Raw genomic sequence first — 24,417 nt, forward strand, 5'->3', positions numbered from 1 at the left:
TATACCGTGCCTTGCAAAAGTATTCATCTCCCTTGGCGTTTTTCCTATTTTGTTGCATTACAACCTGTAATTTAAATTGAATTTGATTTGGATTTCATGTAATGGACAGACATAAAATAGTCTAAACTGGTGAAGTGAACTGAAAAAATGTACTTGTTTCAAAAATTACATCTGAAAAGTGGTGTGTGCATATCACCCCCTTTACTATGAAGCCCCTAAATAAGATCTGGTGCAACCAATTACTTTCAGAAGTCACAGAATGAGTTAAATAAAGTCCACCTGTGTGCAATCTAAGTGTCACAATATCTGTCACATGATCTCAGTATATATACTGCACACCTGTTCTGGAAGGCCCCAGAGTCTGCAACATCACTAAGCAAGGGGCACCATGAAGACCAAAGAGCTCTCCAAACATGTCAGGGACAAAGTTGTAGAGAAGTACAGATCAGGGTTGGGTTATAAAAAATATCAGAAACTTTTAACATCCCACTGAGCACCATTAAATCGATTAATAAAAAATTGAAAGAATATGGCACCACAACAAACCTGCCAAGAGAAGGCCGCCCACCAAAGCTCAACGACCGGGCAAGGAGGGCTTAATAAGAGGCAAGAAAGAGACCAAAGATAATCCTGAAGGAGCTGCAAAGCTCCACAGCGGAGATTGGAGTATCTGTCCATAGGACCACTTTAAGCCGTGCACTCCACAGAGCTGGGCTTTACGGTAAGAGTGGGCAGAAAAAAGCCTTTGCTTAAAGAAAAAAATAATTAAATATATTTAGTGTTCGCCAAAAGGCGTGTGGAAAGCTCCCCAAACATATTGAAGAAGTTACTCTGGTCAGATGAGACTAAAACTGAGCTTTTTGGCCATCAAGGAAAATGCTATGTCTGGCGCAACCCCAACACCTCTCATCACCGCGAGAACACCATCCCCAATGTAAAGCATGGTGGTGGTAGCATCATGCTGTGGCAATGTTTTTCATCAGCAGGGACTGGGAAACTGGACTGGGAAATTGCAGGAATGATGGGATGGCGCTAAATACAGGGACATTCTTGAGGGAAACCTTAGTTATGCACGCTCAAGTTTACTGTTTTTGGGGGTCTGGGGCTGTTTTTCATATTTCGGGCCCCTTAGTTCCAGTGAAGGGAAATCATAACGCTACAGCATAAAATGACATTCCTTTGTGATGAGACTCGACATTGAGCTCAGGGGCATCCTTTCCATGTATCATCCTTGAGATGTTTTTACAACTTGGAGTCCACCTGTGGCAAAGTCAATTGATTGAACATGATATGGAAAGGCACACACCTGTCTATACAAGGTCCCACAGTTGACAATGAATGAGCAAAAACCTAGCCATGAGGTCGAAGGAATTGTCCAAAGAGCCAGACCGGAGACAGGATTTTGTCGAGGCCCAGATCCTGAGGAATAATTTGTTTATTGCTGCATTGAAGGTCCCCAAGAACACAGTGTCCTCCTTCATTCTTAAATGGAAGAAGTTTGGAACCACCAAGACTCTTCCTAGAGCTGGCTGCCCGACCAAACTGAGCAATCAGGGGAGAAGGGCCTTGGTCAGGGAGGTGACCAAAACCCCCATGGTCACTCTAACAAAGCTCCAGAGTTCATCTGCGGAGATGGGCGAACCTTCCAGAAGGACAACCTGGCACCATCCCTACGGTGAAGTATGGTGGAGGCAGCATCATGCTGTGGGGATGTTTTTCAGCGGCAGGGACTGGGAGACTAGTCATGTTTGAGGGAAAGATGAACAGAGCAAAGTACAGAGAGATCCTTGATGAAATCCTGCTCCAGAGCGCTCAGAACCTCAGACTGGAGCGAAGGTTCACCTTCCAACAGGACAATGACCCTAAGCAGACACCCAAGACAACGTATTAGTGGCTTCGGGACAAGTCTCAGAATGTCCTTGAGTTGCTCAGCCAGAGCCCGGACTTTAACCCGATCAAACATCTCTGGAGAGAACTGAAAATAGCTATGCTACTCCATCCCCAAATACTGGTTTGCCAAGCTTGTAGCGTCATACCCAAGAAGACTCGAGGCTGTAATCGCTGTCTAAGGTGCTGGTGCATCAATAGACATATTTTTTTAAAGGAATACAGGGAAACACATTGACATGTCTGTCTTATTTTTCTCAATTTCTTTAAACGTGCAGCTCTCAGAAAACCATCCTATTAAAACATTAATCATCGGTCTGTCACTTCAGAGATAGAGATAGTGGGGGAGAGATGGTGAGAGAGAGAGAGAGAGAGAGGTGAGAGAGATTGTGAGACAGGGGAGAGGAGAGGAGAGGGAGAGAGAGGGGAGAGATTGTGAGAGGAGAGAAGGGAGAGAGAGGAGAGAGGAGAGAAGAGAGAGAGGAGAGAGGAGAGAGGAGAGAGAGAGGAGAGGAGAGAAAGGAGAGAGGGGAGAGGGGAGAGAGAGGGAGTAGAGAGAGGAGAGAGGAGAGGAGAGGGGTGACAGAGAGGAGAGAGAGAAGAGAGGAGAGAGAGAGGAGAGAGAGATGCGGGTGTGAAATAGACAACCCCAGATGCTTGTGCAGGGACTTAAACTGGTGCTGGTCCATTGGGAATGGGGCTGCAGCAGGGGTGGCTCCATGGCTCTAGTGAAAGGTATTTTGTGAGAATGATTAATGACCCTCCATTGGAGTGTATCTCTGTGTGAAACCAATGTAGTCTTGTATCAGATCCTCCTCTATATAACTTACAGAGATCTGGAACCATAGTGTACTGTGTATTGACTGCAGAGAGAGATTGTGTGAGACAGAAAATGCCCTAAAATTCTCAATGTTGCAATTCCTATTTTTTATCCTCTGTGCGTGGACCTTTTATGAACTGTGTCCTAACAGTGTTACTTTGATGTACTGGGCTATATTATGCAAGACATGTCCTGTAGCAGAGCTAACGTCAACAACTTACCGCCCACAGTAGAAACAAACTAACAGACAGTTCATAGTGGGGTTGAAGTTGTCTGAAGAGACGAATGATTAAGCAAAACACACACTCACAAAAATAAATGCACACGACATCAGGAGGGCTACCTCGGAACGTCTGAAAATTGTTTTTAAAGAACTGAAAGATTCCAAAAAGGAAGCCAATCATTTCAGATCCGGTACGTTGCGCAGAGGGAAAGTTCCGGTGCGCTGTGAAAGATTCAGCCACCTACTGGCATCACACACCTGGCTAAAAGATTACTGTAGCTCTGTTGGCTCCTCCACTCTGGCATTTCAAGGCTGCGTTGAGACAGCGATTCCAAAGCCCAGCTCAGTTAATCCATACCTTTGTGATGCTGAGTTGTCATAATATTGCATCAAATGTGCGTTATTGCAGGGGAGTTGGCTGACACAATGTAAGTAACTTAATGAATGTGCCTCCTATCTGCCCTGAATACCTCTGTTGATCCTAAAGCTATTATATGCAGTAATCATGTGCCTATGAACCAGAGTTAGACTGTTATCACTGAGGCGGTGAGCCCTAGTAGGAAGACCACTTTGTGCAGCTCAGCCTGCACTATCAGCTCCAATATAACTAATATGAGCATGTCTACTTCTGATAAGCTTCCCAGTAAAGCACTAAAATCAATCAGGCAACACAGAAAAGTTATAAAAAATAGCCCTTAACATATATGTCGCCTAAGAAACAAGGTTCATGAAGTCAATAACTTGCTTGCAACATATGACATTCATATTCTAACTATTTCTGAAACTCAGACAATGCCTTTGATGATACATTGTTAAAACATTTACAGAAAAGACAGAAATGCCAATGGGGGAGGTGTTGCAGTCTATATTCAGAACCACATTCCTGTAAAGCTTAGAGGATCTCATGTTAAATACTGTTAAAGTAATATGGCTACAGGTTCATCTGCCTCACCTAAAGCCCATTCTGGTGGGAAGCTGCTATAGACCACCAAGTGCTTACAGTCAGTATCTGGATAATATGTGTGAAATGCTTGATAATGTATGTGATTTCAACAGAAAGGTATATTTTCTGGGTGATTTAAATACTGACTGGATTTCATCAAGCTGCCCCACTCAAGAAAAAGCTTCAAACTGTAAACTAGTGCCTGCAACTTGGTTCAGGTTATCAGTCAACCTACCAGGGTAGTTACGAACAGCACAGGAACTGAAATCATCAACATGCATTGATCATATATTTACTAATGTTGCAGATATTTGCTTTAAAGCAGTATCGAAGTCAATTGGATTTAGTGAATATAGTAGCCATATCTAGGAAAACCAAAGATCCAAAGGCTGGGCCTAATATAGTGTATAAGAGGTCATACAAGAAGTTTGTAGTGATTCTTATGTTGATGATGTAAAGAATATTTGCTGGTCTATACTATGAAACAATAACAAATGATATAAAGAATGATAGTAAAAAGCTTTGGGGGACCTTGAATAAAATTTTGGGAAAAAAGGCAAACTCAGCTCCATCTTTCAATGAAATGATGGCTCATTCATCACAAAACCCACTGATATTGCCAACTACTTTAATTAATTTTTAAATGGGCAAGATTAGAAAACCTAGGCATGATGTGCCAGCAACAAATGCAATAATTGTACTTTTGAGTGTGGAAGAGGTGAAACATTTATTGTTGTCTATCAGCAATGACAAGCCACTGGGGTCTGACAAACTGGATGGAAAAATACTGAGAATAATAACAGATGATATGGGCACTCCTATTTGCCATGTCTTCAATTTAAGCTTACTAGAAAAATATGTGCTGTCAGGCCTCGAGGGAAGAAAAAGTCATTCCACTACCCAAGAATAGTAAAGCCCCCTTTACTGGCTCAAATAGCCAACCAATCAGCCTGTTACCAACCCTTAGTAAACTTTTGGGAAAAATTGTGTTTGACCAGATACAATGCTATTTTAGAGTAAACAAATTGACAACAAACTTTCAACACACTTATAGGGAAGGACATTCAACAAGCACAGCACTTACACAAATGATTGGCTGAGAGAAATTTATGATAAAAATATTGTGAGGGCTGTTTTGTTAGACTAGTGTGGCTTTTGACATTATCGACCATAGTCTGCTGCCGGAAAAAAATGTGGGTGTTATAGCTTTACAACCCCTGCTATATTGTAGATGAAGAGTTGCCTGTCTAACAGAACACAGAGGGTGTTCTTTAATGGTAGCCTCTCCAACATAATCCAGAAAGAGTCAGGAATTCCCCAGGGCAGCTGTTTAGGCCCCTTACTTTTTTCAATCTTTACTAACTACATGCTTTTGAGTAAATCACAAGATTAAACAGTACATCATATAACATTATTACACCACTACATATCTACAATACCAAATGTATAATACCACCATACAATAATATTACAATGTACGTGTGTGTAGAGTGCTTGTGCTAGCGCTTGTGTCTGTACATTTGTCTGTGTCTCTTCACAGTGTTCCATAAATTGTTATGGCTCAAAATTATAGGAGAGACACTACTTGTGTTTGTATGAAGTGGTGACAAGCTGAATCCACCGAGCTGTCTGTTTAAACTACAATCACACAGCTCGGACACTCATGCATGCCCCACAAGACACGCCACCAGAGGTCTCTTCACAATCCCCAAGTCTAGAACAGACTATTGGAAGAGCACAGTACAGTAAATAGAGTCGTGACTACTTTGAACTTTATTTCACATCAGGTAACTGATGCAGGCAGTAGAGTCAGATAAAAAAAACAGGTAAAAATACACCTTATGGAACGCGGAAGAGACACACCACAAATGTACAGACACAAGCACTCTACACACACACACATTGTAATATTGTTGTATGGTGGTATTATACATTTGGTATTGTAGATATGTAGTGGTGTGATAATGTTATATGATGTACTGTTTTATATTTTTGGTTCACAAGTAATGTAAGGGCCTTAGGAAGAGTAACCATGACATCAGCTAATGGGGATCCCTAATAAATACGCACACACACACACACACACACACACACACACACACACACACACACACACACACACACACACACACACACACACACACACACACACACACACACACACACACACAGAGACTACTGTATGAGAAATGATCAATACATAAAGATGTCAGCCTGGTCTAAACTAGCCATGTCAGAATAAAGGATGCTGAACAAACAAGCCACCAAAAATGGACATAACTATTCATTACATCAATTGATCAAACTGTCTCTATAAACGCTATGGGAGCAACTAAAGTGGAATGCACATGTCTGTCCTGGAATTGATGATCATGCTCCTTAAACGAGTTAACATTTCTGCTCTAATGGTGGATAAGATGAAGTCGCAGTTGCCTTGTGTGTGAGTAGGTGAATTTGAGTGTGTGTGTGTGACTGCACAGAGCTTCGTAACTAGATAGAGACAGACATTTTAGTCAGCAGCGGTTCAACTTAACAAGTGGTGACCTCCAAACATAACAGCAACACCAACGATAACAACAACACCTAACGTAGCACGGGGAACAACAGAGAATGATAGACAGAGATGGAGAGAGAGAGATGGACAGAGAGAGAGGAGAGTGAAAGATAGTGATGTGGAGTAAAAAGAGGATGACTGTAGAAGAATGTGTGACAGTGTGCTGCGGAATTATTCACAAGGTCAGAGAAGGCAGGGATGTACCACTCCTGGAAATAAATCTCCCTCTCTCTATATATAAATAGCCACCAATTGTGCAAGTTCTCCCACTTAAAAAGATGGGAGAGGCCTGTCATTTTCATCATAGGTACACTTCAACTATGACAGACAAAATGAGAAAGAAAATCCAGAAAATCTCATTGTAGGATTTTTTATGAATTTATTTGCAAATTATGGGAGTTTTGAGTCAATTGCAGGTGTACTTGTGGATGTATTTCAAGGTCTACCTTCAAACTCAGTGCCTCTTTGCTTGACATCATGGGAAAATCAAAAGAAATCAGCCAAGACCTCAGAAAAAAAATTGTAGAACACAAGTCTGGTTCATCCTTGGGAGCAATTTCCAAATGCCTGAAGGTATCACGTTCATCTGTGCAAACAATAGTATGCAAGTATAAACACCATGGGACCACACAGCGGTCATACCGCTCAGGAAGGAGACGCATTCTGTCTCCTAGAGATGAACGTACTTTCGTGCGAAAAGTGCAAATCATTCCCAGAACAAAAGCAAAGGACCTTGTGAAGATGCTGGAGGAAACAAGTACAAAAGTATCTGTATCCACAGTAAAACAAGTCCTATATCAACATAACCTGAAAGGCCGCTCAGCAAGAAAGAAGCCACTGCTCCAAAACCGCCATAAAAAATACGGACTACGGTTTGCAACTGCATATGGAGAAATGTCCTCTGATCTGATGAAACGAAAATAGAACTGTTTGGCCATAATGACCATCGTTATGTTTGGAGGAAAAGGGGGAGGCTTGCAAGCCGAAGAACACCATCCCAACAGTGAAGCACGGGGGTGGCAGCATCATGCTGTGGGGGTGCTTTGCTGCAGGAGAGACTGGTGCACTTCACAAAATAGATGGCATCGTGAGGAGGAAAATTATGTGGATATATCGAAGCAACATCTCAAGACATCAGTCAGGAAGTTAAAGCTTGGTCGCAAATGGGTCTTCCAAATCGACAATGACCCCAAGAATACTTCCAAAGTTGTGGCAAAATGGCTTAAGGACAACAAATTCAAGGTATTGGAGTGGCCATCACAAAGCCCTGACCTCAATCCTATAGAAAATGTGTGGGCAGAACTGAAAAAGCATGTGCGAGCACAAACCTGACTCAGTTACACCAGTTCTGTCAGGAGGAATGGGCCAAAAGTCACCCAACTTATTGTGCGAAGCTTGTGGAAGGCTTGTGAAATGTTTGACCCAACAATTTAAAGGCAATGCTACCAAATACTAATTGAGTGTATTGAAACTTCTGACCCACTGGGAATGTGATGAAATAAATAAAAGCTGAAATAAATCATTCTCTCTACTATTATTCGGACATTTTGCATTCTTAAAATGCAGTGGTGATCCAAATTTACCTATGAAAGGGAATTTTTACTAGGATTAAATGTCAGGGATTGTGAAAAACTGAGTTTAAATGTATTTGGCTAAGGTGTATGTAAACTTCCGACTTCAACTGTTTACACAGTTGTTTATACTGTATTCTATTCTACAGTATTTTAGTCAATGCCACTACGACATTGCTCAATCTAATATTTATATATTTCTTAATTCCATTCTTTTACTTTTAGATTCGTGTGCATTGTTGTGAATCGTTTTTAGATACTCCTGCACTGTTCGAGCTAGGAACACATGCCTTTCGCTACACCCGCTATAATATGTGCTAAATATGTGTATGCGACCAATAAAATTTGATTTAAATTTGATCATGTCAAACGCTTCTCTTGTTTTGTTATCGTTCCATGTTTGTTATAATTAAACTCACTAAGAACACCTGCTTCCTGACTCCCTGCATCTACGTTACAGAATACTACCTCAACAAATGGAGGCAGCAGTTGATCATCTTCCAGATGGTCGGTGAACAAGGACACCTACTTCGTAAATACCATGACCAGCTGGCTCAGCTGTAGAAACAAAACATGAAGAACAGCCAGCCAGCGAAACACACGGGATTCCCGCGAAAGCGGAACTTATGTCAATATTGGATCAGTACTGATGCGATTTGGGCTTCAATGAGCTTGCAAAAGCTAATTGTATTGATTAATCGATGTGAATGATTAAATCATACCTGTATACTCTATCTGGGAATTAAACTTGAATGAACCTGTTAGCATTACTTTATCTAGGATAATGTGCAAAAGTCTAAAATGTTTCATTGGTTGGAACAAATTAATTTGGTCTTTATCCATAGATCAACCTGGTAAAAGGTTTGTTTGGCAATTTAACTGCCCTGTTACATTGAATGAGACACCAATCAGTTGAGATTGGTTGTATATCATAAAGTGTAACCCGTTGTTACAAATGTGAGAAGACGTTGTCTTTAATATATATATATATATATATATATATATATATATATATATATATATATATATATATATATATATATATATATATATATATATATATATATATAGGCGATTCTTCACCATAAGTGGTCAATTAACCCTGAAAACTGATCTCACAAGGGATTCCCACCATGCAGAACATCCGTTGACAAAGGCACACGGTTTCGCCCTGAAAGATGAAATCACAGGGAAATGGCTGCTCTCCCAGAGCTAGCTGTTAACAGGAAATGTTAACTTCCAAGCACACACACAGGTTCCATTCGGGAACGGGTTTACTAATGACGTCTCACGTTCAACCCAATCTACTGGAACACCCGGTAACATAAGAAAGTACTCGCCGTGGTCTACTCACGCTCCTGAAACGCGAGAGATAGAAAGATAATAACTTCACTTTGGACAAACAAATATATTTCTCAAATTTCCTTCATAGGCTGGTTCATATGTCCTAGCCCTAGAAATTGTATAATTCGCCCTAAACTGATCTTTACTCACTATGCAACACCGTAGGGGAATATTTCCAGTATCTTGTTCAAATGGAAACACATACACAGGTCAACAACAAATCCTGCCTACGGCTCTAACGGTGTATAACGTAATCTGCTACACAATTCATATTGACTAAATTCAACAGCAAGGTCTAATTCTGTCTTAGATTCCTCGCATAGGGGCTCCAAAATGTCGTGACTTGATTTACATTAATCTGATGACTGCTATTTATTCCACTTACTATGTTTAATTGTTAACCAATTAAATTCATCATGTAACAATTAAATCAATAGGAATTTGGGGCACCACGGGAAGAAGTTGTTAAAACGAGCTTCCATCTCATGAATTCAACTCTAGAAGATATGTTACATATCGATAAGTCACTTATTAATCATTACCTCATATCAGACTCATTCTGAACAGTTGTAAACCTCTTGAATCCGCAAGAACCCCAACTTTTGCTCATCATTCAGTACTGCACAAATTGATTTAATTATTTATTTACTAACTAACTAACTAAATAATAACACAGAATACACATACACACTTACATGAGCAAAAGACCCTAGTGGACTGACAATATATAGTACGGTGGCTTATTACACAAAGATGGAGAAGGGGGTGGGGAAAAATAGAGAGAGAAAAAGGGATAATTATCATGGATAAATTCTAGGACTGTCTTCACATTAATCATATACCTTGCACACAAACCGCCACCCGTTTTGGAATAAGAAGCAATTAATGTATTTACGTGTTTGAATGCCGTCGTTAGTCCTCTATCTCTGTTGAAATCAAACCTTCTTGAAAGAGGGTTTTGTTGGCCTTTCCGCGGCCACTTGTACATACTCTGATTGTCCACCAGATGTCATAATGTCCTTCTTCTTAGTTGTCCGGTCTCCAAAGAGCTTTGTTTAGAACTTGTTCTTAGCTTGTGTGGGTAGTCAGAGTCTGAACCCCTTTTATACGGACAGCTGCAGCCTGTTCATTTTCAGGTATAGTCTGGTGAGTTTATCTTCATCACCCCGTGTTGGTTCAACGTTTCAACCATTTCATACATGTAGCTAACGCTCCACGCTTTGCTGGTCTTTTAGGTGAGGTTATCTTCTCATCTAGTGTTGAGGTTGAGGGTTTCAGAGTTTGTAATCATTTCAACGTGTGGACCAAAGTCTCACGTCTTCTGGTATGGTATGTTAATTCTTACCCAGTCCTTTTAAGCAGTCTGGTTGAAAAGGGTGGTTTCATCATGCTGACAAGCTCTCTGACCTCATTGGCTACTTAATGGGCAACGTATCATCAAAACTATGATCTCGTTAGAAAACTAAAATCACCTTCCTACACAACATAAAGGATGTAAATCTGACAGACACAGTAGGAAAGCTCTTCAAGTTACAATATTTTTGTTATAACATGTTTATAAAAAAAAATATGACATCACAAAATAGACATTAATGTTACATAGACCATCCCTCATCATTCCCCACATCCAGATGTTTTGAAATATTTTCCCAGTGTTCACTTCTGGACGATAGAGTTTTGGAAAAGTTTCTGCAAAATGTCTCTGTAACAAAGCAACATTCCAATCACCACTCCTGAAGACCAAAAATAGTTCCCTGCTGCATACAATTTACGATTGGCGTGCGGTGTCATAAAACCCACACATCATACCTACTCCCCTCTGCGGGTGAGAGGGCTCTGGTGGTCGTCGATCCATTGTAATCTGATCTTTGGATCCTCACAGGAGAGTCATGACATCATGTCAGATGCTTCTCTCGTTTTGTTATCGTTCCATGTTTTGTTATTATTAAACTAATTAACTGCACCTGCTTCCTGACTCCCTACATCTATGTTACATAGGCGCATAACGAGTTTGCTTGTTGGAACTGCACAGGGGAAGTATAGTTAAACCAAACTTCTAATCCATCCTCTGTTATTATGGGCCCTGCATGCTGTGCAGTAATGTGTGTCTAATATGGGGACTGTCTGCATCACACACTCACAAACACATTTCCCTGGGTGCTGTGGAATGATATCTGTCTAATATGGGGACTGTCTGCAACACACACTCACAAACACATTTCCCTGGGTGCTGTGGAATGATATTTGTCTGTTATGGGGCTGTCTGCATCACCGCTAAGGGCCACAATTACTGTAACTAAGAAGAGGAAGGAGGGATGGATGAGAGGAGAGAGGGATAGATATATAGATCTCCTGAACATCTCTAAAACTAAGAACATTATATTTGGTACAAATCATTCAATAAGCTCTAGACCTTAGCTGAATCTGGTAATGAATGACTGTTGAACAAGTTGAGGAGAATAAATTACTAGGTGTTACCTTAGATTGTAAACTGTCATGGTCAAAACATATACAGTGCCTTGCGAAAGTATTTGGCCCCCTTGAACTTTGCGACCTTTTGCCACATTTCAGGCTTCAAACATAAATATATAAAACTGTATTTTTTGTGAAGAATCAACAACAAGTGGGACACAATCATGAAGTGGAACGACATTTATTGGATATTTCAAACTTTTTTAACAAATCAAAAACTGAAAAATTGGGCGTGCAAAATTTTTCAGCCCCCTTAAGTTAATACTTTGTAGCGCCACCTTTTGCTGCGATTACAGCTGTAAGTCGCTTGGGGTATGTCTCTATCAGTTTTGCACATCGAGAGACTGACATTTTTTCCCATTCCTCCTTGCAAAACAGCTCGAGCTCAGTGAGGTTGGATGGAGAGCATTTGTGAACAGCAGTTTTCAGTTCTTTCCACAGATTCTCGATTGGATTCAGGTCTGGACTTTGACTTGGCCATTCTAACACCCGGATATGTTTATTTTTGAACCATTCCATTGTAGATTTTGCTTTATGTTTTGGATCATTGTCTTGTTGGAAGACAAATCTCTGTCCCAGTCTCAGGTCTTTTGCAGACTCCATCAGGTTTTCTTCCAGAATGGTCCTGTATTTGGCTCCATCCATCTTCCCATCAATTTTAACCATCTTCCCTGTCCCTGCTGAAGAAAAGCAGGCCCAAACCATGATGCTGCCACCACCATATTTGACAGTGGGGATGGTGTGTTCAGCTGTGTTGCTTTTACGCCAAACATAACGTTTTGCATTGTTGCCAAAAAGTTCAATTTTGGTTTCATCTGACCAGAGCACCTTCTTCCACATGTTTGGTGTGTCTCCCAGGTGGCTTGTGGCAAACTTTAAACAACACTTTTTATGGATATCTTTAAGAAATGGCTTTCTTCTTGCCACTCTTCCATAAAGGCCAGATTTGTGCAATATACGACTGATTGTTGTCCTATGGACAGAGTCTCCCACCTCAGCTGTAGATCTCTGCAGTTCATCCAGAGTGATCATGGGCCTCTTGGCTGCATCTCTGATCAGTCTTCTCCTTGTATGAGCTGAAAGTTTAGAGGGACGGCCAGGTCTTGGTAGATTTGCAGTGGTCTGATACTCCTTCCATTTCAATGTTATCGCTTGCACAGTGCTCCTTGGGATGTTTAAAGCTTGGGAAATATTTTTGTATCCAAATCCGGCTTTAAACTTCTTCACAACAGTATCTCGGACCTGCCTGGTGTGTTCCTTGTTCTTCATGATGCTCTCTGTGCTTTTAACGGACCTCTGAGACTATCACAGTGCAGGTGCATTTATACGGAGACTTGATTACACACAGGTGGATTGTATTTATCATCATTAGTCATTTAGGTCAACATTGGATCATTCAGAGATCCTCACTGAACTTCTGGAGAGAGTTTGCTGCACTGAAAGTAAAGGGGCTCAATAATTTTGCACGCCCAATTTTTCAGTTTTTGAATTGTTAAAAAAGTTTGAAATATCCAATAAATGCTGTTCCACTTCATGATTGTGTCCCACTTGTTGTTGATTCTTCACAAAAAATACAGTTTTATATCTTTATGTTTGAAGCCTGAAATGTGGCATATCTTGCTCTTCATTGTAGTCAGAGGGCTAATATAAATACTATGCATGCCAGTCTCTTTGGCGAGGAGTTGAGGAGAGACTGACTAGATCACGTCTTCTTTTAATAAGAAACATTAATGTGCTAAAAATTCCACATTGTTTCCATAGTCAATTTACATACAGCTCTGACACACAAAAACTTACCCCACCAGACATGCCACCAGGGGTCTTTTCATAGTCCCCAAATCCAAGAAAGCATACACTAAAAATGTTTTAAAATTGAACCTTTATTTAACTAGGCAAGTCAGTTAAGAACAAATTCTTATTTACAATGACGGCCTACCGGGAAACAGTTGGTTAAGTGCCTTATTGAAGGGCAGAACGACAGATTTTTACGTTGTCAGCTCGGGGATTCAATCCTGCAACCTTTCAGTTACTGGCTAACATTAAGCAATGCAGGTGATCAAAGAAATGTAGTTTTCTCTCAGTGTCTCCCACTACAGCTATCCATATTGGTCATGCAAATAACTCGATAAAGACTCCAGTCCATTGATCTATTATTATTGACATTAAACTTTCTTGAGATATTATCAGCTTTCCCTCCCTATGGGTGATGTTAGCTCTAAGAATAATCAGCTTTACCTCTCTATGGGTGATGTTAGCTCAAATAATAATCAGCTTTACCTCCCTATGGGCGATGTTAGCTCTAATGATAATCAGCTTTACCTCCCTATGGGTGATGTTAGCTCTAATGATAATCAGCTGTACCTCCCTATGGGTGATGTTAGCTCTCATAATAATCAGCTGTACCTCCCTATGGGCGATGTTAGCTCTAAGAATAATCAGCTTTACCTCCCTATGGGCGATGTTAGCTCTAATGATAATCAGTTTTACCTCCCTATGGGTGATGTTAGCTCTAATGATAATCAGCTGTACCTCCCTATGGGCGATGTTAGCTCTAATAATCAGCTGTACCTCCCTATGGGCAATGTTAGCTCTAATAATCAGCTGTACCTCCCTATGGGTGATGTTAGCTCTAATGATAATCAGCTGTACCTCCCTATGGGCGATGTTAGCTCTAATAATAATCAGCTGTACCTCCCTATGGGCGATGTTAGCTCTAAAAATAATCAGCTGTACCTCCCTATGGGCGATGTTAGCTCTCATAATAATTCCAGACACAGTAAATCATACTACCATAGGCAGTATGTTCAGACCAGATCTATCTATCCATCCATCCAGATTATTATTATTTTCGGGTATTTCATAAGGATCCCCATTAGCTGTTGCAATAGCTGCAGCTACTTTTCCTGTTGTCTACACAGAACATGAAACATCACATAATACAGAACATTAACAGACAAGAACAGCTCAATGAGAGAACTTCAAACATTTAAAAACATCACACACAGCCTTCTTAAATCAATACATACACACAGAATATCCTAAGTCAAATAGAGGAGAGGCGTTGTGCCATAAGGTGTTGCTTCATCTGTTTTTGAGCAATATGAGAAGGAGGGGAGTTCCTTGAAATAATGGCTCTATATAATTGGGGTGGCAGGTAGCCTAGTGGTTACCTGCCACCCAGCCTCACATGTCTGGAAGCTTCATTAAATACTGTAGTACCCACAAAACACTAGTCTCAACGTCAACAGTGAAGAGGCGACTCCGTTATGCTGGCTTTCTAGGCAGAGTTCCTCTGTCCAGTGTCGTTGTTCTTTTGTCCATTTTAATTTTACATTTTTATTGGCAAATCTGAGATATGGCTTTTTCTTTGCAACTCTGAGTTGCCTCCCTCATCTCGGAGTTGCCTCTTAACTGTTGATGTTGAGACTGGTGTTTTGCGGGTACTATTTAATGAAGCTGCCAGTTGAGGACTTGTGAGGCATCTTTTTCTCAAACTAGACACTCTAATGTACTTGTCCTCTTGCTCAGTTGTGCTCATGGGCCTCCCACTCCTCTTTCTATTCTGGTTAGAGCTAGTTTGCGCTGTTCTGTGAAGGGAGTAGTACAGCATTGTACGAGACCTTCAGTTTCTTGGCTATTTCTCGCAAGGAAGAGCATTCATTTCTCAGAACAAGAATAGACTGACGAGTTTCAGAAGAAAGGTCCTTGTTTCGGGCCATTTTGAGCCTGTAATCGAACAAACAAATGCAGATGCTCCAGATACTCAACTAGTCTAAAGAAGGCCAGTTTTATTGCTTCTTTAATCAGGACAACAGTTTTCAGCTGTGCTAACATAATTGCAAAAAGTTTTTCTAATGGTCAATTAGACTTTTAAAATGAACTTGATTTAGCTAACATAACGTGCTATTGGAACACAGGAGTGATGGTTGCTGATAATGGGCCTCTGTACGCCTATGTATATATTCCATTAAAAATCAGCCGTTTCCAGCTACAATAGTCATTTACAACATTAACAATGTCTATACTGTATTTCTGATCAATTTGATGCTATTTTACTGGACAGAAATGTGCTTTTCTTTCAAAACCAAGGACATTTCTAAGTGACCCCAAACTTTTGAATGGTAGAGTATGTGGATGGTATCTAACATTGATCAATTCCACGGCGCGTTGCTCGATTGTGTTTAACTGGGCTGCGGTCAGTATGACAGAACACTGTTCAACTTTTAAAGGCCCTGTTTCACATTAGCACCCAGCCAAACAATAACCTGTAGAGCATATAGCCAGTAGCTCTAACTCCAAAAAGTTTTGGGACACTGCAAAGACCATGGAGAACAAGAGCACCTCCTCCCAGCTGCCCATTGCACTGAGGCTAGGTAACACGGTCACCACTGATAAATCTATGATAATCGAAAATTTCAAAAAGCATTTCTCAACGGCTGGCCATGCCTTCCTCCTGGCTACTCGCCCAAGCCTCTCCAGCTTCTCCTTCACCCAAATCCAGATGTTCGTACGAATCAGCTGGGCTAGACAATCTGGACCCTCTCTTTCTAAAACTATCCACCGCCATTGTTGCAACCCCTATTACCAGCCTGTTCGACCTCTCTTTCGTATCGTCCTAGATTTAGAGCTACAGTATGCAAGTTTTTTGGTAACATATATTTTGTGATGTCACCATAATGTTCTCACTGTTCCCACAACCTATTGAACCATTCTGGGAACCTTTAAAGAACAGATTAAATGTTTTCTTGGAACTGCCTTGCAACATCAAGCGAATGTTTTATGCAAACATTCTATAATCATCAGCATGGCTTGATAGTTTTTGTGTTATGAGAACATTTGCTGCGACCTAACAAATGTTCTGAGAACGTTTACAAAACCAATTTTGGTTTGCTGGGCCCACTGTAACAAAATAATGCACTATTTTGTTCATTTCCGATCCAATACCCGGAGCTTTGAAGACAACATGTACTATAACAAATTGATTTTGCACTGACGTCACAGTGTTGTTGTTTTGTTTTTGTTGTCACATCATTAGGCTTGTGATTTTTTTTATTCACAAGGAATTGTAAAGCAGTCATGCTGACTCACAGAGAGATTGGGGTGGGAGAGAGATAGGGAGAGACAGAGAGAGAGACAGAGAGAGAGAGATAGAGAGAGAGAGAGACAGAGAGAGAGACAGAGAGAGAGAGATAGAGAGAGACAGAGAGACAGAGAGAGAGAGATAGAGAGAGTGAGACAGAGAGACAGAGAGAGAGAGACAGATAGACAGAGAGAGAGAGAGAGATAGAGAGAGAGGGAGAGATAGAGAGAGAGAGAGACAGAGAGACAGAGATAGAGAGAGAGAGAGAGAGAGAGAGAGAGAGAGAGAATAAGAGAGAGAGACAGAGAGACAGAGAGAGATAGAGAGAGACAGAGCGAGAGAGAGAAAGAGATACATGAGAGAAAGAGAGAGGGAGAGAGAGATGTCAAGGACTTTTGTCTCTCACGTCCTGACCTCTGTTCGACAGTCTCCTCATCTCATATTTAGCTTGAACGAAAGTATTTGCCAAGCCAAATCTCCTGAACTGAATGATTAATATTTCATATTAGCGAAAATAGCTGCGAGGGATTTGAAGAGAATCAATTTATAGTGGAAAATATCACCAGCTGTTGGCAATTGTCTCTGTCCCTCTGTCCCTTGAGTTTCACATTCATATTCAACATCAAATAATGTTTTTTTTCTCACAATGTGGTATAATAGACGAAACCAAGAGATACATTCACGGGACAAATCACAATGGTTTGATCTTATCTAGGGCTTTAATGTACCATTTTCATCTCATTGAACCTTAACCCTACATACTATAAGCTGTATTCTCTCACATTTTACAGATCAATTAACACTGAACGCTGTGTGTGCGTGCGTGTGTGTGTGCGTGCGTGTGTGTACGTGTGTGTGTGTGTATGTGTGTGTGTGTGCATGTGTGTGTGTGTGTGTGTGCGTGCGTGTGTGTACGTGTGTGTGTACGTGTGTGTGTGTGTGCATGCGTGTGTGTGTGTGTGCGTGCGTGCGTGTGTGTGTGTGTGCGTGCGTGTGTGTACGTGTGTGCGTGTGTGTATGTGTGTGTGTGTGTGTGTGTGTGTGTGTGTGTGACTATATTGAGTTGCACCCCTTTTTTCCTCAGAACAGCCTCTATTCGTCGAGGGCATGGACTCTGCAAGGTGTCAAAAGCGTTCCACAGGGATGCTGGGTCATGTTGAACCCAATGCTCCCCACAGTTTTGTCAAGCTGGTTGGATGTCCTTTGGGTGGTGGACCATTCTTGATACACAAACTGGAAACTGTTGAGTGTGAAAACTCAGCAGTGTTGCAGTGCTTGACACAAACCGGCACACCTTGCACCAACTACCATACCCCATTCAAAAGCATATTTTGTCTATACCCTCTGAATGGCAAACATACACAATCCATGTCTCAATTGTCTCAAGGCTTAAAAATCCTTCTTTAACCTGTCTCCTCCCCTTCATCTACACTGATTGAAATAGATTTAACAATGAGGGATAATACATTTCACCTGGATTCACCTGGTCAGTCTATGTCATGGAGAGAGCAGGTGTCCTTAATGTTTTGTATGTTCAGTGTACAGTGATCTCCAAAAGTATTGGGACATTGCCACATTGTTTTGACTCTGTACTCCACTTTGGATTTGAAATTATACAACTGTGAGGTTAAAGGTCAGACTGTCAGCTTTAATTTGAGGGTATTTTCATCCATATCGGGTGAATCGTTTAGAAATGACTGCAATTTTTGTACATAGTCCCTCCATTTTAGGGGACCAAAAGTATCGGGACAAATTCACGTTGTGTATTAAATCCTAAGAGTTAATACACCCGTGCATCTATTTAAGTAACTTAATAAAAAATCCCCATCAAAATCCGCCAGTTTAAGAGATATCTGGTTTTATTCCATGAGCTGTCTCAATCCACCTCATCCTCCTTTGTCAGCATTTCGCTTCTGTGGTGGAAGGTGGCAAAGCTACAATGGTGTTAGTCAGAACATGAGACATCCCGAAAACCCGGTCTTCTCACAAAACATCTATATCCTCTGAACGATTTGGCCTGTAAAACTAATATGATCACTCTGGTCAAAGAGGAGACTCTCACACAACAATGTTCTCCGTTTTGCTCATCTGAAGGTAACCCATACAAACGAATGGAAGAACACAAAATAAGGGGTTAAATATGTGTCCATAAAACTATCTATTTTCTGAGCTTTCTTATACCTCCTAAATGTAGGTGAGACAATTCAAAACCTTATTCCTTTTTTTTTGCCATTTATGTCACGACTTCCACCGAAGTCGTTCCTCTCCTTGTTAGCCATCATCGATCCACTTTTCATTTTCCATTTGTTTTGTCTTGTTTTCTTACACACCTGTTTTCCATTTCCATCATTAATTGTTGTGTATTTAACCTCTTTGGGGTCCCCCCCCCCCTTCTTCTCAATTTCCGCCTAAAGACATACCCTAATCTAACTGCCTGTAGCTCAGGCCCAGAGGCAAGGATATGCATATTCTTGATATCATTTGAAAGGAAACAATCTGAATTTTGTGGAAATGTGAATTGAATTGTAGGAGAATATAACACCATAGATCTGGTAGAAGAAAATACAAGGAAATAAACATACGTTTTCTGTTTTTTTATTGTTGCTGCATCATCTTTCAAATGACCAAGAACAGCCAAACATACAGATAGGATGCTGGGGATGATTTGAATGAAGATGGTTTGAATGAAGAACATAGGATGGCAACAATAGCTGAGCAAAGGATTAGACATAACTTCAAAAATGAGCGAGCTACATGACATTGAGCATAAAGTCACCCAGGTGTCCCACACAAATGTACCCAAATGTACCCAAGTGGCCGAATTGGTACAGTGATACATTTTGAAGGAAATAACTATATACAAAATACATAAATCCTATTCTAACACCACTCCCCCCCCCCAAAAAAAAAAATATATATAATAATATATATAATATATTAATTAAATAAATAAATAATAATAAACAATCAAATAACATGAGTAACTATTTACACATTTTCTATTTACAATATTGTGAAGACCCTCAGTCCTCTACGCAATATTGTGTTGCTGGTGCCATTGCCCATAGCAGTCTCTTTCTGCTGTAAAGCAGAGGCTTACTGAACAGGTGGTGAAGGTGATGGGGCATTTCCTGTGACAAAGGGCTCAACGACGTCTCCCTACTGTGCCCTTTATGCCCTGTGGCACATTCATGCCTGCAGAGATGAATCTGGGCAGGTGAACACCACTGGTTGGAGCATAAGGGACAGAAGGTGCTGCAGTGTACTTGCTGTAGCTAGCAGGCTCCTGGATGAGCAGCTACCTGAAGGCTAGCTGTGAGATGGGGGGCTGTCCACAGCTCTTGGCCATTTCCTTCTGGAGGATGAAGGAATTCACCACAGCAATGTCAATGAAATGATAGAAAAATGTTTTGTACCATTTCATGGTCTTGTGAAGAACATTGTAGTATCCTATCAGCGCATCTGACAGGTCCACACACCCCATGCTCTTGTTGTAGTCCTTCACAGCAGCTGGAATGGGGACATTTTTTTGTGGTCCATGCCCCGGCACCATCCTTCACTCGCCTGACGACGAGATCTCCACCGAAGGACTTGTGGAGACTAGAGCACATGACCACCTCTCTGGTGTCCATCCACTTCACAAACAGCAGGCCATCTTCACGGATCCATCACATGGTACCTCACTCAGCCCGCTTAGGCATGTCGTTCACCTTGGACTTTGGAAATCGCACACTGTTGGTACGAATGGTGCCACAAGCCGACACCTCCCGCTTCCTCAGCTCTGTAAACAGGGTAGGGCTTGTGTAGAGTTGTCCACAAACAGTTTGTAGCTCTTCCCCAGCAGTTGAAAATCCAATAACTCCAAAAACAGAATCATAACTCAGTCCATTATCGGTAGCAAAACTGTTTTTCCCCTCATAAACAAAAAAATTGCAAGTGTAGGCACACACATAATCAGCCAAAACAAACAGCTTTTAACCCCATTTGGTTGGTTTGTTACGCATGTATTGTTTGCTGATTCTGGCCTTTGAAGCATCCTCTCATCGATGGACAGGTTCTGGGCGGGCTGAAAATAAGTCTTGCAGGCATCAATGATGCTGGGGTAGAGAGGTTTTATTTCACAGAGCCTATCAAACCTTGGTGTGCCTCTCTTCTTGTCATTCTCCCCCATCAACTTCTGGGTCACTGATGTGAAGTGCCCGTGAGATAGTCAGAAACCTTTTACAAGACATGACAGCCATGGGGAAAGGCAGTTGATTGAAAGCTGACATTTTCCAGTAGTCCCTTAGAGTTTTCAACTTCACCAGCTCCATGTAAATGACCATTGGAAAGTAGCAGAAAAGGTCTGACATGGAAATGGCCTTCCATGCCTCTTTCTTTCCTGCCTGCTTCTTAGCCCCGTACTTATTGGTGTTCGACACCAGGGAGTCAACAACTGACGAGGTGAAAAACAGTTTGAAAATGTTGAAGTGGGCTGTACTTTGCAGTCATGTCTAGTTGAGGTCCTGGCTGCCTTTTGGGTCTAAAAACTGGTGGATTTGGTTCCACATCATCTTCTAACAAAGAGTGCCAACGACCCTCTGGCCCTCTGTCTCATCGCTTCCCCACCTCCTCTTCTTTGTCACTGACTTCACAACTCTAGATGGCCGGGTAGGTGTGGAGCCGGAGACAGCGGGGGTCCGGCTGGATGAACCAGCTTCAGAGGGAGATGGACACCTAGACATTGGTGGCACAAATTCAGAATCACTGCTACTGTGAAAGATTTAAAAAATCAGTAACAATACTTTCACATATGAGCCATGTATCAACAAGTAAAATAAACAGATATACAGTGCCTTGCGAAACTATTCGGCCCCCTTGAACTTTGCGACCTTTTGCCACATTTCAGGCTTCAAACATAAAGATATAAAACTGTATTTTTTTGTGAAGAATCAACAACAAGTGGGACACAATCATGAAGTGGAACAACATTTATTGGATATTTCAAACTTTTTTAACAAATCAAAAACTGAAAAATTGGGCGTGCAAAATTATTCAGCCCCTTTACTTTCAGTGCAGCAAACTCTCTCCAGAAGTTCAGTGAGGATCTCTGAATGATCCAATGTTGACCTAAATGACTAATGAGGATAAATACAATCCACCTGTGTGTAATCAAGTCTCCGTATAAATGCACCTGCACTGTGATAGTCTCAGAGGTCCGTTAAAAGCGCAGAGAGCATCATGAAGAACAAGGAACACACCAGGCAGGTCCGAGATACTGTTGTGAAGAAGTTTAAAGCCGGATTTGGATACAAAAAAATTTCCCAAGCTTTAAACATCCCAAGGAGCACTGTGCAAGCGATAATATTGAAATGGAAGGAGTATCAGACCACTGCAAATCTACCAAGACCTGGCTGTCCCTCTAAACTTTCAGCTCATACAAGGAGAAGACTGATCAGAGATGCAGCCAAGAGGCCCATGATCACTCTGGATGAACTGCAGAGATCTACAGCTGAGGTGGGAGACTCTGTCCATAGGACAACAATCAGTCGTATATTGCACAAATCTGGCCTTTATGGAAGAGTGGCAAGAAGAAAGCCATTTCGTAAAGATATCCATAAAAAGTGTTGTTTAAAGTTTGCCACAAGCCACCTGGGAGACACACCAAACATGTGGAAGAAGGTGCTCTGGTCAGATGAAACCAAAATTGAACTTTTTGGCAACAATGCAAAACGTTATGTTTGGCGTAAAAGCAACACAGCTGAACACACCATCCCCACTGTCAAACATGGTGGTGGCAGCATCATGGTTTGGGCCTGCTTTTCTTCAGCAGGGACAGGGAAGATGGTTAAAATTGATGGGAAGATGGATGGAGCCAAATACAGGACCATTCTGGAAGAAAAGCTGATGGAGTCTGCAAAAGACCTGAGACTGGGACGGAGATTTGTCTTCCAACAAGACAATGATCCAAAACATAAAGCAAAATCTACAATGGAATGGTTCAAAAATAAATATATCCAGGTGTTAGAATGGCCAAGTCAAAGTCCAGACCTGAATCCAATCGAGAATCTGTGGAAAGAACTGAAAACTGCTGTTCACAAATGCTCTCCATCCAACCTCACTGAGCTCGAGCTGTTTTGCAAGGAGGAATGGGAAAAAAATTCAGTCTCTCGATGTGCAAAACTGATAGAGACATACCCCAAGCGACTTACAGCTGTAATCGCAGCAAAAGGTGGCACTACAAAGTATTAACTTAAGGGGGCTGAATAATTTTGCACGCCCAATTTTTCAGTTTTTGATTTGTTAAAAAAGTTTGAAATAGCCAATAAATGTCGTTCCACTTCATGATTGTGTCCCACTTGTTGTTGATTCTTCACAAAAAAATACAGTTTTATATCTTTATGTTTGAAGCCTGAAATGTGGCAAAAGGTCGCAAAGTTCAAGGGGGCCGAATACTTTCGCAAGTCACTGTATATAGAGTACAGGGAACATAATCACTATGGTGAAGTGCTGATCCATTCAGAGTTTATGTATAATACATTTTAAAAATATATCACACACACACAGTATTGCCAATGTGTACTTTACACATTTCATTACAGTTGATATTTTTATTTAATGCAAATAAAATTTTAAAAAATTATAAAAATTAAAAAATCTCAAATGAATAATATTTCATGTTAATTTCAAACAATGACATTAGCATTAGAACTTACCAGAGTTTATGACAAAGGCTGGTCTTCGAACGTATAACCATTACATATTGCAGTTTACTTCAGCTCATTGGCTATCTTCCAAGATGATCAGTGGTCATTGGGCCAAAATACAGTCAATCAACAATAGACCGGTCCTACCATTGGTGCGCAATGAGGTCATCAAATCGGTTTGTTTCGGTCAATACGTCCCGGGAAAAGAACCATCATGTATGGTTGTGTTAGTAACAACCAGAGGATTGCAATGAAACCAACCATGACTGGATAAACGTTTGTTTAGTATAAGTGTAATTACCACAAACAATTCATCCAAAGTTGAATGAGACGGAAATCACGACGCAACCGGTTTACAAATGTTTTGTGTTAGGCTATAAAAATGTATTTTATCAAACAAAACGAACATTCACTGTTCACTTGGCATTGCCAACAGAGCAAGATCTTCAATGGTAAGCAATTTATTTTATTGTTATTTCTGACTTTCTTGACGCTAATGCTTGGTTGGAAAATGCTAGTAATACTTGTGTGTGTGTGGCGCCATCCTCAGAAAATCGCATGGTTTGCTTTGGCAGTAACGGCTTTTTGAAATCTGACACAGCGGCTGGATTAATAAGACGTTCATCTTTTAAATGATGTAAGATACATATTTATAAGAATTTTTAATACAACGAAGGTGTATTTAACATGTTAGCTCTCTGCAGTTTCACCGGATGTTGGCCTGGTGGGACGTGAGCGTCTCCCCTACCCTAGAGAGGTTAACCCTCTGTTTCCCCCATGTCCTTGTGTGGAATTGTTTGTTTGTAAGTGCTTGTACGTTATGTTACTGGTGCGTGT

General features: G+C 41.0%; 1 protein-coding gene across 1 annotated transcript in view; it reads right to left on the minus strand.

The window, feature by feature from the left end:
• The window catches only part of LOC110490890 (noelin-3), a 39,562-nt gene that overhangs the window by 10,029 nt on the left and 5,116 nt on the right, over positions 1-24,417 (minus strand). The gene's annotated exons all lie outside the window — the stretch shown is intronic.

The sequence above is a fragment of the Oncorhynchus mykiss genome, chromosome 15, assembly GCF_057628025.1.
Source record: "Oncorhynchus mykiss isolate SJ-2025 chromosome 15, ASM5762802v1, whole genome shotgun sequence".
NCBI lineage: Eukaryota > Metazoa > Chordata > Actinopteri > Salmoniformes > Salmonidae > Oncorhynchus > Oncorhynchus mykiss.